Source organism: Myotis daubentonii, chromosome X, assembly GCF_963259705.1.
Source record: "Myotis daubentonii chromosome X, mMyoDau2.1, whole genome shotgun sequence".
Lineage (NCBI taxonomy): Eukaryota > Metazoa > Chordata > Mammalia > Chiroptera > Vespertilionidae > Myotis > Myotis daubentonii.
Genome location: NC_081861.1, coordinates 13,112,685 through 13,123,029, shown reverse-complemented (window position 1 = coordinate 13,123,029; position 10,345 = coordinate 13,112,685). Strand labels below are relative to the sequence as shown.

The 10,345-nt window shown below is 39.4% G+C and overlaps 1 pseudogene; it reads right to left on the bottom strand.

Moving 5' to 3' along the window:
- Positions 1 to 5,280: 5,280 nt before the first annotated feature.
- Positions 5,281 to 8,059, bottom strand: LOC132223820 (60S ribosomal export protein NMD3-like; annotated as a pseudogene).
- Between the last annotated feature and the right edge of the window lie 2,286 nt (positions 8,060 to 10,345).

Below are 10,345 nucleotides of genomic sequence, written 5' to 3'. Positions count from 1 at the left end.
GCATGATTTTTGTCCAGTCTCTTCCCACATCTCCCACACCCCTTTCCCCCCCAAGAATAGTCAGTCCATTCCCTTTCTTTGTCCCTGATTCTATTATAATCACCAGTTCATTCTGTTCATCAGATTATTTATTCACTTGATTCTTAGATTCACTTGTTGATAGATGCATATTTGTTGTTCATAATTTGTATCTTTACCTTTTTCTTCCTCCTCCTCTTCTTAAAGGATACCTTTCAGCATTTCATATAATCCTGGTTTGGTGGTGATGAACTCCTTTAGCTTTTCCTTATCTGTGAAGCTCTTTATCTGACCTTCAATTCTGAATGATAGCTTTGCTGGATAAAGTAATCTTGGTTGTAGGTTCTTGGTATTCATCACTTTGAATATTTCTTGCCACTCCCTTCTGGCCTGCAAAGTTTCTGTTGAGAAATCAGCTGACAGTCGTATGGGTATTCCCTTGTAGGTAACTGAGTTTCTTTCTCTTGCTGTTTTTAAGATTCTCTCTTTATCTTTTGCTCTTGGCATTTTAATGATGATGTGTCTTGGTGTGGTCCTCTTTGGATTCCTTTTGTTTGGGGTTCTCCGCGCTTCTTGGACCTGTAAGTCCATTTCTTTCACCAGGTGGGGGAAGTTTTCTGTCATTATTTCTTCAAATAGGTTTTCAATATCTTGCTCTCTCTCATCTTCTGGCACCCCTATAATTCTGATGTTGGTACGCTTGAAGCTGTCCCAGAGGCTCCTTACACTATCCTCGCATTTTTGGATTCTTTTTTCATTTTGCTTTTCCGGTTGGATGTTTTTTGCTTCCTCGCATTTCAAATCATTGACTTGATTCTTGCGCTCCTCTGGTCTGCTGTCAGGCGTCTGTATAATATTCGTTATTTCAGTCCGTGTGTGCTTAATTTCTAGTTGGTTCCCCAATATAAGATCGAGGGTCTTATTAGTTTTCGTGTAGATCTCATTAAGTTTATCGGCAGCTTCTAAACAGTTCTTGAGAGACCTTAAAAGTGTGGTTCTGAACTCTATTTCTTCCATTGACAATTTTGTCCTGTTTCTTTGTCTCCGCATTTTGTTATGCTTCCTTGGTGCACCCCCTAGTGGTCTTTGTTCGCAGTCTTATAGATAAATCTTGATTGTTGTAGCTAATTCCAGGGAGGGTTTGACCTCCAGGCCAAGTGGCTATGAGAATCAGCTGTGTCAGCACTGAGAGAACTTCTGTCCTCTAGGGAGGTGCTAATCTAGCCTTTGCCTGAGGCTATCCGGCAAATGCCTCTGTGCAGGGCTTGGGCGGGGCGGGGCGGGTCGCACAGGATCAACAGGGTGGGCCGGAGAGAGCAGTTATGGCGGCTCTCAGTCCTGTCCCCAGGGGCTCTGCCTCTCTGAGTCCCAGCACCCGCTGCAAAGCTCGGAGAGAAAGCTGCACTCGCTCTGACCGAAGCCAGACAGTCCCGCTTCTCCCGTTTGAGTCTGGGTCCCTAAAGACTCGCCCGGATCTGGTGCTCAGAGTCTGCGACTCCCTCCCGATTGAAAACAACAACCGCGCCCTCCGCCGCCAGCCCGCTCCGCGCACTCCGCACCTCAGAATTTGACTTCAGCACTGCGCCTCCTCTGAGTGTCCGTATGCGTTTCTCTTTCCTCCTAGTTGTAGGACTTCCACTCAGCCAGCGTTCCTGTGTTTCTAGGTGATGTCCCTTCCGTTTTTTGGTTTCACTTTTGAAGTAGTTGTTCAAAGCAGCAAACTCCGGCGTTAACCTATGCCGCCATCTTGGTTCTCTCTGGTATGATACTATTAACTAAACTACAGACATTATTCATTTTTCACCACTTTTCACATGCAGGCTTTTTTATTTTGGTATAAAGTTCTTTGAAATTTGATCCCACATATATATTTGATTAACCACCATTATAATTGATGTACTCGATTGAACTCCTCTTCCGTCACTGCTTATGCATTTGTATATCAGATCCTGTGATTCTCCTGACATGGTTGCTTGATGAGAGGTAAAAATTCAACTTGCTTAATTGAAATGGTAGATGCTGAAGAGTCAAATAGAACACTTATGTAGCAAAGCAGGGGCAAAAAGATAAAATTAAGAAATATATTTTCAAGAAATGTTCATTAGTACTAAGATTGCAAATATATACCTACAAATCCCTTTAAACTACCCCCCACACACAAAGAGTTGTTTGTTCTATATGCAAATATCCCAGGTTAAGAAAATCACATTTCTGGAGTTAGACTAGGCAGATTTCTAATACAGTAATCTTTTGGAATGACATAAATCAGTTAGGACCAATGTCCAGATATTTTAACTATCCTCAATCAATGGTCATTTTTTCTTTCTTTCTTTCTTTCTTTCTTTCTTTCTTTCTTTCTTTCTTTCTTTCTTCTTTTTTTCTTTCCCTTAATATTATCTCCCAATTCTCTGTTGTATACACAAATTTAAAATGCTCAATGATGCAAAATAAAGTATTAGTCTTTATATAAATATGAATTACTTGTCTTAGACTTTATGCTTACTAATTTTCATAATGGACTATAAAGCCTTTCAAATATCCCCAAGTTAATCCCATCCTGCTTCAAATTACCATGCTTTGAAGTTTTGCCTCAGATTCTAGTAAAGGCTATAAAAAATATATTAAGTGAAACACCATTACAGACAGGTGTTTTTTTAAAGTAACAGAAAAGAGTAATAAAATATTTCTTAGTATTTTACCTTGAAAATTCTTAGAATCATTTTATTCAACTCAGTTAAAATTTTATACTATACAATATTAACAAGTAAATTATTGCAATGACCTAAAACAATGTGTACCTGAAGCAATGACTAAAAATTTCTAAGGAAAGATATCTAAACAAGATACAAATAAGTACAAACCATAAGGGAAAAGACAGAAACAATTAAATATGCTACAATAAAGAACTTCTGTTCATCAAAATAATCCCATATGTTATTTACTGAGACAGCATATGGTATGGTGCCTTTTTAATAAAAGTAATAAAACAAGGAAAACTAAATATTTAGGCATACATAAATATGTAACAAAAATTTAACAAGCAATTAAATAAGAAACTAAGCCCTGGCTGGTTTGGCTCAGTGGATAGAGCGTCGGCCTGTGGACTGAAAGGTCCCAGGTTCGATTCCGGTCAAGGGCATGTACCTTGGTTGTGGGCACATCCCCAGTAGGAGGTGTGCAGGAGGCAGCTGATCGATGTTCCTCTCTCATCAATGTTTCTGGCTCTCTATCCCTCTCCGTTCCTCTCTGTAAAAAATCAATAAAATATATTAAAAAAATAAATAAGAAACTAAATTTTGAATAATGATTAGCAATGAGCAATCTGGCAGAACTGCTAAGAAGCAGAGTGCCTGGGTTCAAATTCTGACTTTGTCACCAAATGCTGGCATGACCTTGGCAAATAACTTAACCTCTTTGTGCTTCAGTGGCCTTGTGTGTAAAACATAACTCACTCACAGGGTTATGATAAGGTTTAAATAAGTTAATACAGATATAATGTGTAAAACAATACCTGGCATGTAGTGAGAGTCATACAAGTGTTAGCTACTATTATTCTTTTGAGGAAATTAATGGTGGAGGATGGAATAGGTGATAAGGCCATAGGAGAATTTAAATGATCACGAATGATATAGTTTTTGAATTGGCAGTGGTTTCACAAGTGTTCATCATTAAAATCTAGAAAAGAATTCAAGGTATTCTAACATAGACCAGTGAGGATGGTAAAACATTAAGAGAGTGAAAAGAGAAGCCACACTATGGAAGATATAGGTTGCAATATATACCTAGCCAAATAATTAAAGTCTGGAATAGATAAGGAAAAGTGGTCAACAGACTACAAATGAAAAAACAACCCAACAACAACAGTGGGTAAATGACATTACTAGGCATTTCATGTGGGAGGAAACCGAATAGTCCATCTATATATAGAGAGAGTCAGGGGTTGTCACATCCGAAACAACCGAATGGACGACCAAACAGGCTGAGTGGGGCACCAAGGCTGGCAGGGGGGTTAGTGAGGGATGAACAAACAACTGAACAGCAGGCTGCATGGGGTGACATGGCTCCTAATTGCTCACCTGCCTGCCTTCCTGGTCGTCCCCAACTGCCCCCTCCTGCTGGCCTGGTCACCCCTCACTGCCCTCCTCTGCCGACCTGGTTGCCCCTCACTGTCCCCCTCTGCCTGCTTGGTCGCCCCTCACTGCCCCCTCTACCGGCCTGGTTGCCCCACACAGCCTGCTCTTCTGTTGTTTGGTTGCCTCTCACTGCCCCCTGCTGGTCTGGTCACCCAATGCAGACTGCTTGTTCAGCTGTTTGGTCATCCCTCACTAACCCCCCTGCCGGCCTGGTCGCCCCACGCAGCCTGATTGTTCAGTCATTTGGTTGTCCCTCACTAACCCCCCTGCCAGCCTTCTCGCCCCTCTCAGCCTGTTCAGTTGTCCGTTTGGTTGTTTAGGATGTGACAACCCCTGGCTCTTTATATATATATAGATGGATATTTGGTTTCCTCCCCCATGAAATGCCTAGTAATGTCATTTACCCACTTGTTGCTGGGTTATTTGTCTTTTCCTTTTTATTCTGTTGACCACTTTTCCTTATCTATTCCAGACTTTAATTATTTAGCTATGTATATATTGCAACCTATATCTTCCATAGTGTGGCTTCTCTTTTCACTCTCTTAATGTTTTACCATCCTCACTGGTCTATGTTAGAATACCTTGAATTCTTTTCTAGATTGTAATCATGAACACTTGTGAACCCACTGTTCGGTTGTTTGGTCGCCCCTCACTGCCCCCCTCTGCTGACCTGGTTGTCCCTAACTGCCCCTCCCTGCCAGCCTGGTGGCCCCCAACTGCCCCCCCCCGCCAGCCTGATCGCCCCCTACTGCCCCCCTGCTGATCTGGTCACCCCGAATGGCACTGCCCCCAGCCTGGTCGCTCCCAACTGCCCCCCTGGTTGCCCCCAATTGCCCCCCCCCGCTGGCCTGGTCACCCCACACAGCCTGCTGTTCAGTCATTTGGTCACCCCCAGCTGCACTAACCCCCCACCCCCCGCCGGCCTGGTGGCACCACTCAGCCTGCTTGTTCAGTTCTTTGGTTGTCCCTCATTAACCCCCCTGCCGGCCTGGTCATAGGCAGTCATCTTGTGAGGGTGTGAGGGTCAATTTGCATACTACCCCTTTATTATATAGGATAATATAGATAAGCAATTTCCAACCTTTTTCATCTCATGGCACACATAAACTAATTACTAAAAAAATTTTTTTGAAGGAGAAAATGTTTTTATTTTTATGCTTTTTAAAGTCTTGACATAGAACAAGTAAACACAGACCACAAGTGAAAACTTTAAATATGGAGATAGAAAACAAGCCATACAGAAAGTTTAGGCCTTTATTCATAACTTCAAAATTAAGCAGTTTGATCTTTAAAAAAAGAAAAATGTTCCATTTAGCACTTACTCAATTTTCTTCTTTAGTGGTATACCTAGAATTTTTAAATTAGCTCTTAGTTTTGGCATATTTCGTAAGTATGATCTCGCTTATAAAAATAGGATCTTACTATTTCATTCTGAGAACACTTCAAAACCCCAGCCAGCTCTTTTCTTTCAAGGATATGGAAGGTATTCCTCATTCAAATCTGATTCATGGTTTTATAAAGCATGAAGATTATTCTTACTGCTTCATCATCTATACGCTGGCTTCTAATATTCTTTGTGATGGTTATGTGTTCAACGATAGAAACTTATATAGAGAAAATCCCTTCCTTCTCAATTTGTAAACCAAAATTTTAAAAGCAAAATCCTTGAAATGAAAGGAAGACATTTTAATAACATAAGCAGCTACTGCCCTAAGCTGCTGGCATAGGCAAAAATAACAAAGGTACAAATTGTTATTTAATCTTTAAATAATTAGTCTATGTTTGCTACAAATCCACAAATAATTTAAATATATTTTCTTCTGATAAATTGCCAGGTCAATTTATCAACTTTTAAAGGTGTTAATAAAAATGATTAATTTTTCTTCTGAATGTCCAGTGATAAACTGAACCCCAACTTCCTTACCCCAAGGACATAAAACTGATCTAAAGTGGATTAAAGTGCATAACAAGTTCACATTTAAATGATTCATCATATGCTCTTTTACTAAAGCAATCAATAGAAAAAGAATGTAAAAACTTGCTTTATGCTTTCAGACTTAGGTAACCTCCAAGGAACCACAACTTTTAAGCTTTTAAATCAGCACGAATGTTATGTAAAAATACTGTGTAAGAAAAAAAAAAGTGAACCAATCAAATCCAACAGGTAAAGTAGCCTAAATATCAGTACTAAGAATATCCTCCATAATCTTTTATCTAAAATTTCTATGCCATCCATCTTTTTCAATGCTTTGAGAGGGCAATCAAAATAGTCCTATTTATTTAGGTTTAAAACTAAATTTCTCCTGTCTAAATATGAAGGCATAAATGAAATAGAAAAGGCACTTTTTTCCAACATCCTGAGCCTACAGATACAGAAACCATCCACAATATGATCTCATTATGTCATCATCGAGGCACCTTCTTCTCCAGTAGCATCTTGAGAAATGTGAAGGTCTTCAAGCATCTCAGCCAGACTAATTCGAGGTGCTCCCTCATCATCTGTGTCACTTTCCACAGGAATGGTGGAATCTCTGTAGATGTTTACATTTTTTCTAATTGCCTCATCTTCTTCAAGATCTTCAAGGAAATCTTGGTATTGCCTTTCATCATCTGTATCCATGTTTTCTCTATCTCTGGCAAGCTCTTTTAGTTTCCAGTTTCTACGATGCTGACGTTTGGTATGGTCATAGCTCTTCTTGATTAATACTACATCTGGGACTCTATCGGAGTTCATTTTGTTGACATGTTCACCATTTACATTACAATTTGCCAAATCAAACCCCAATACCAGGTCCCCGGGATTCAGAAGATGTCCCAAATGAGTGCAACAAGAATACTATTTATCTGTATCCATTTCAGATGTTTTCTGTACCCAGACTTCCCCAAGGATATGCTTTTTTGATATCATTCCAGCACCTGCTTTGCGTTTTAGATCTCGGACTACGCTGCATTCCATCACAATAAACTCCTCTAGCTGTTTGGGATGGCATAAGGTGTGACTCCAGAAAGTGCTCCTATCAATAGCTGACATTTGTAGGGTATTTGGATCTATGAGCTGGATGGCATTGGTTACGCGAACACACACACAAATCTAATTCATATTTCCCAGGCTTTGCGCCAGTTTTGGAGACAGGCAAACAACATTATCCTTGCATATTGGAACAATTTCCATAGAAAAAGTGCTTTTGTAATTGTATGTATTACTATGGATATCCTGAGAGATCAGTCTCTGTGAGGCTTTGTATCTACAAGGAACTGTACACTGAAGAAATTCTACCATCTTCTGAGTGTGCTGCTTTGAAGAATAATAGAAATCCAGTCCATCGTGAATTTCTTTGATACGAAGTGTATTCTGATGCATTCCATATTTCAAAATTAACTGTTCCAGATAGTAGAAAGTTTTTTTTGTGTGTGCAAAGTCTTTTGCCTAACTTGAACCACAGCCTTCCAGAAATCCTTAGCTTCTACTCTATGGCAATCTCCACACATCTGAGGTTGAACAACATAATCCACCACAAACACTTGTTGAAGGATAGCACCATTCATCACCTCTTTCTCAACAGTTAGTTTAACTTTAAGTCTCTTAGAATGGGTCTCAGTCCAAACAAAGCCTGCATCTACAAGCTGAACCTTACTCAGAGGAGCTTTGATTGTTTTCAAACACAAAGCAAGAAGTTCCCTGGATTCTAATGCACATTCTATCCAAGTTCCTGGTGGCTGGAAATATCTTTGGCATTATTTGCAGAAAGATATAGAGACCTGTTTCGGAATGCCTTGGCTGATGTCTACTTCACTTCGCATACAGGCCACACAAATATTGGCAGGATTTGGACTAATTACAACACCACATTCACAGCACAAGATGTATCTGGGGGTGTGCTTGGCGGATTCTGTCAGGTACTCCATAGTGCTGGGTGCCCTGATTTTTAGTTCCTATGGGAAGAACCCAAACGTCTCAAAAACCGCAACAGAACTAAACCCCACCACCCACCCCAACAGCCTCTGTGGCTGGCCCAGTGCGGTGAAGATCTCCTAATTACTAAAATTTTGCCTCACACCAAAAACATATTATTTTTTGTTGCTCTGACAAAAATAGGTATAATTTTTATTCATTTACGCCAGACAACTATTGTGTTGGCTGTTGTCATTTTTCATTTGACAATCTAAGGGAAAAGAGGTCAGTGCCCCTGACTAAATAGTCAGGTACTGCATGTTTTAAAAATTCTTGTGGCACACCAGTGTGCCTCTTGCGGAACAGTGGTTGAATATCACTGATAGAGATAAATCTTGGAAGTATCACTTTTTTTTAATCCTCACCTGAGTATATTTTTCCCATTGATTTTTAGAGAGAATGGAATGGAGGGAAGAGAGAGAGACAGACAGAGAGAGAGAGAGAGAGAGAGAGAGAGAGAGAGAGAGAGAGAGAGAGAGGAATAGATGTGAGAGAGACACATCAATTGGTTGCCTCCCACATATGCCCTGACCGGGGCAGGGCATCAAACCTGCAACCAAGGTACGTGTTCTTGATCAGAATTGAACTGGTGACCCTCAGTCCGTGGGCTGACGCTCAACCAGTGAGCCAAACTGCCCAGGGCAAGAGTATCACTTTTGGCAAAAAAAAAAGTCACAATAATAAATGCAGAACCTCTCCCAGTAAAATACAATGGTCAAAAGCAGACAAAACTAAGCAATATGTTGTTTCAACATAAATAGAGGAGTTATTTTTTTAATCAAGGGAATAATAAATAATAAGCGAAAAATACAATAGTGGTTAGTCCTGAGAGGGAAAGGAAAGGGATACTTGTTTTGAAAATAGAGTGGTAATTACATAGGTGTTCACTGAATTGCTATTCTTTTTATCTACACATACTTTATGCATATTTTCTATTTACACATTTTTACTTTTAAAAATATTTTAAAACTGAGCATTTGAAGAACAGGAACAGCGAGCTGGAATTGATTCCATAATCACGATTCTTTACAGACAAACAACGAAAGGATTCTACATACCTTCTCAAGCAACATCCCTTGCTAGGCAGTCTCTAAAATGCCCCCTAAACACCTTCACCTCCTCGTATTTATGTCTTTGTGTAATTCTCGGTCCTTGAGATTGGGCCAAACCTGGTGATTCATTTCCAATAATTAGAATATGACAAAAGTGAGGGGATGCCACTTCCAAGATTAGGTACAAAAAGCCTGTGGCTTCTGTCTTTCTAGCCCTCTCCTGACCTCTCATTCTCTTGCTTCTCAGATGGAAGTCAGCTCCCATGTTTTGAGCTACCCTATAGGGAGGCTCATGTGACAAAGAATTGAGGGCATCATCGGTGGCATCTGGTCAGCACCCAGCAAGTGAAGAGCTGAGTCTCTCAGTCCAATGGCCTTGAAGGAATGAAAGACTGCCTACAATCATTAAGTGATCTGGGAAGTGGAACCTCTCCCAGACAAGCTTGAGATTACTGTAGCAGCAGCCAACACTTGATTGCAGGCTTGTGAGAGATTCTGAGCCAAAGGACCCAGTCAAGCCAGCTTACATTCCAGACCTGCGCAAACTGAGATAATAAACATTTGCTGTTTTAAACCATTAAGTATGGGACTAATTTTTATGCATCAATAGACACAAATATAAAGTCTGTTTCTAGGATTTATTTGAAGAACACATATATTTCTACAAAGATGTACATTCAGATATATTGATCATATTTATAATGGTGATAAAACTAAAGTAACCTAAAAATTCAATAGTAACAGAATGGTTAAATAAATTATGATACTTTAATGTAATATTAGGAAACTATTTAAAATGACAATATACCACAGACATTAACAGGATAATAAGAAACTATAAACCACACACTATGCCCATAAATTTCACAATTTACATGCAGTCATATTCCTTGAAAGACACAAATTAACTTAACATTTATTAAAAATAAATAGATAACTGGAAGTCCTATATCTATTAAATTAATTGAATAGAATTATGAATTAAAAATTGTCCCACAAATTAAAGCCACATTAATTCATTTTTTATTTCTATCAAACTTTTAAGGAATATGTAATACCAATGCTATAAAAACTCTTCCAGAAAATATAAGATGAGAGACATTTCTTACATTATTGTATGATGTCAGCATTACCCTGACACCAAATCCAGACAAAATGGTATTAGAAAAACCCCAAATTAAACAAAACCC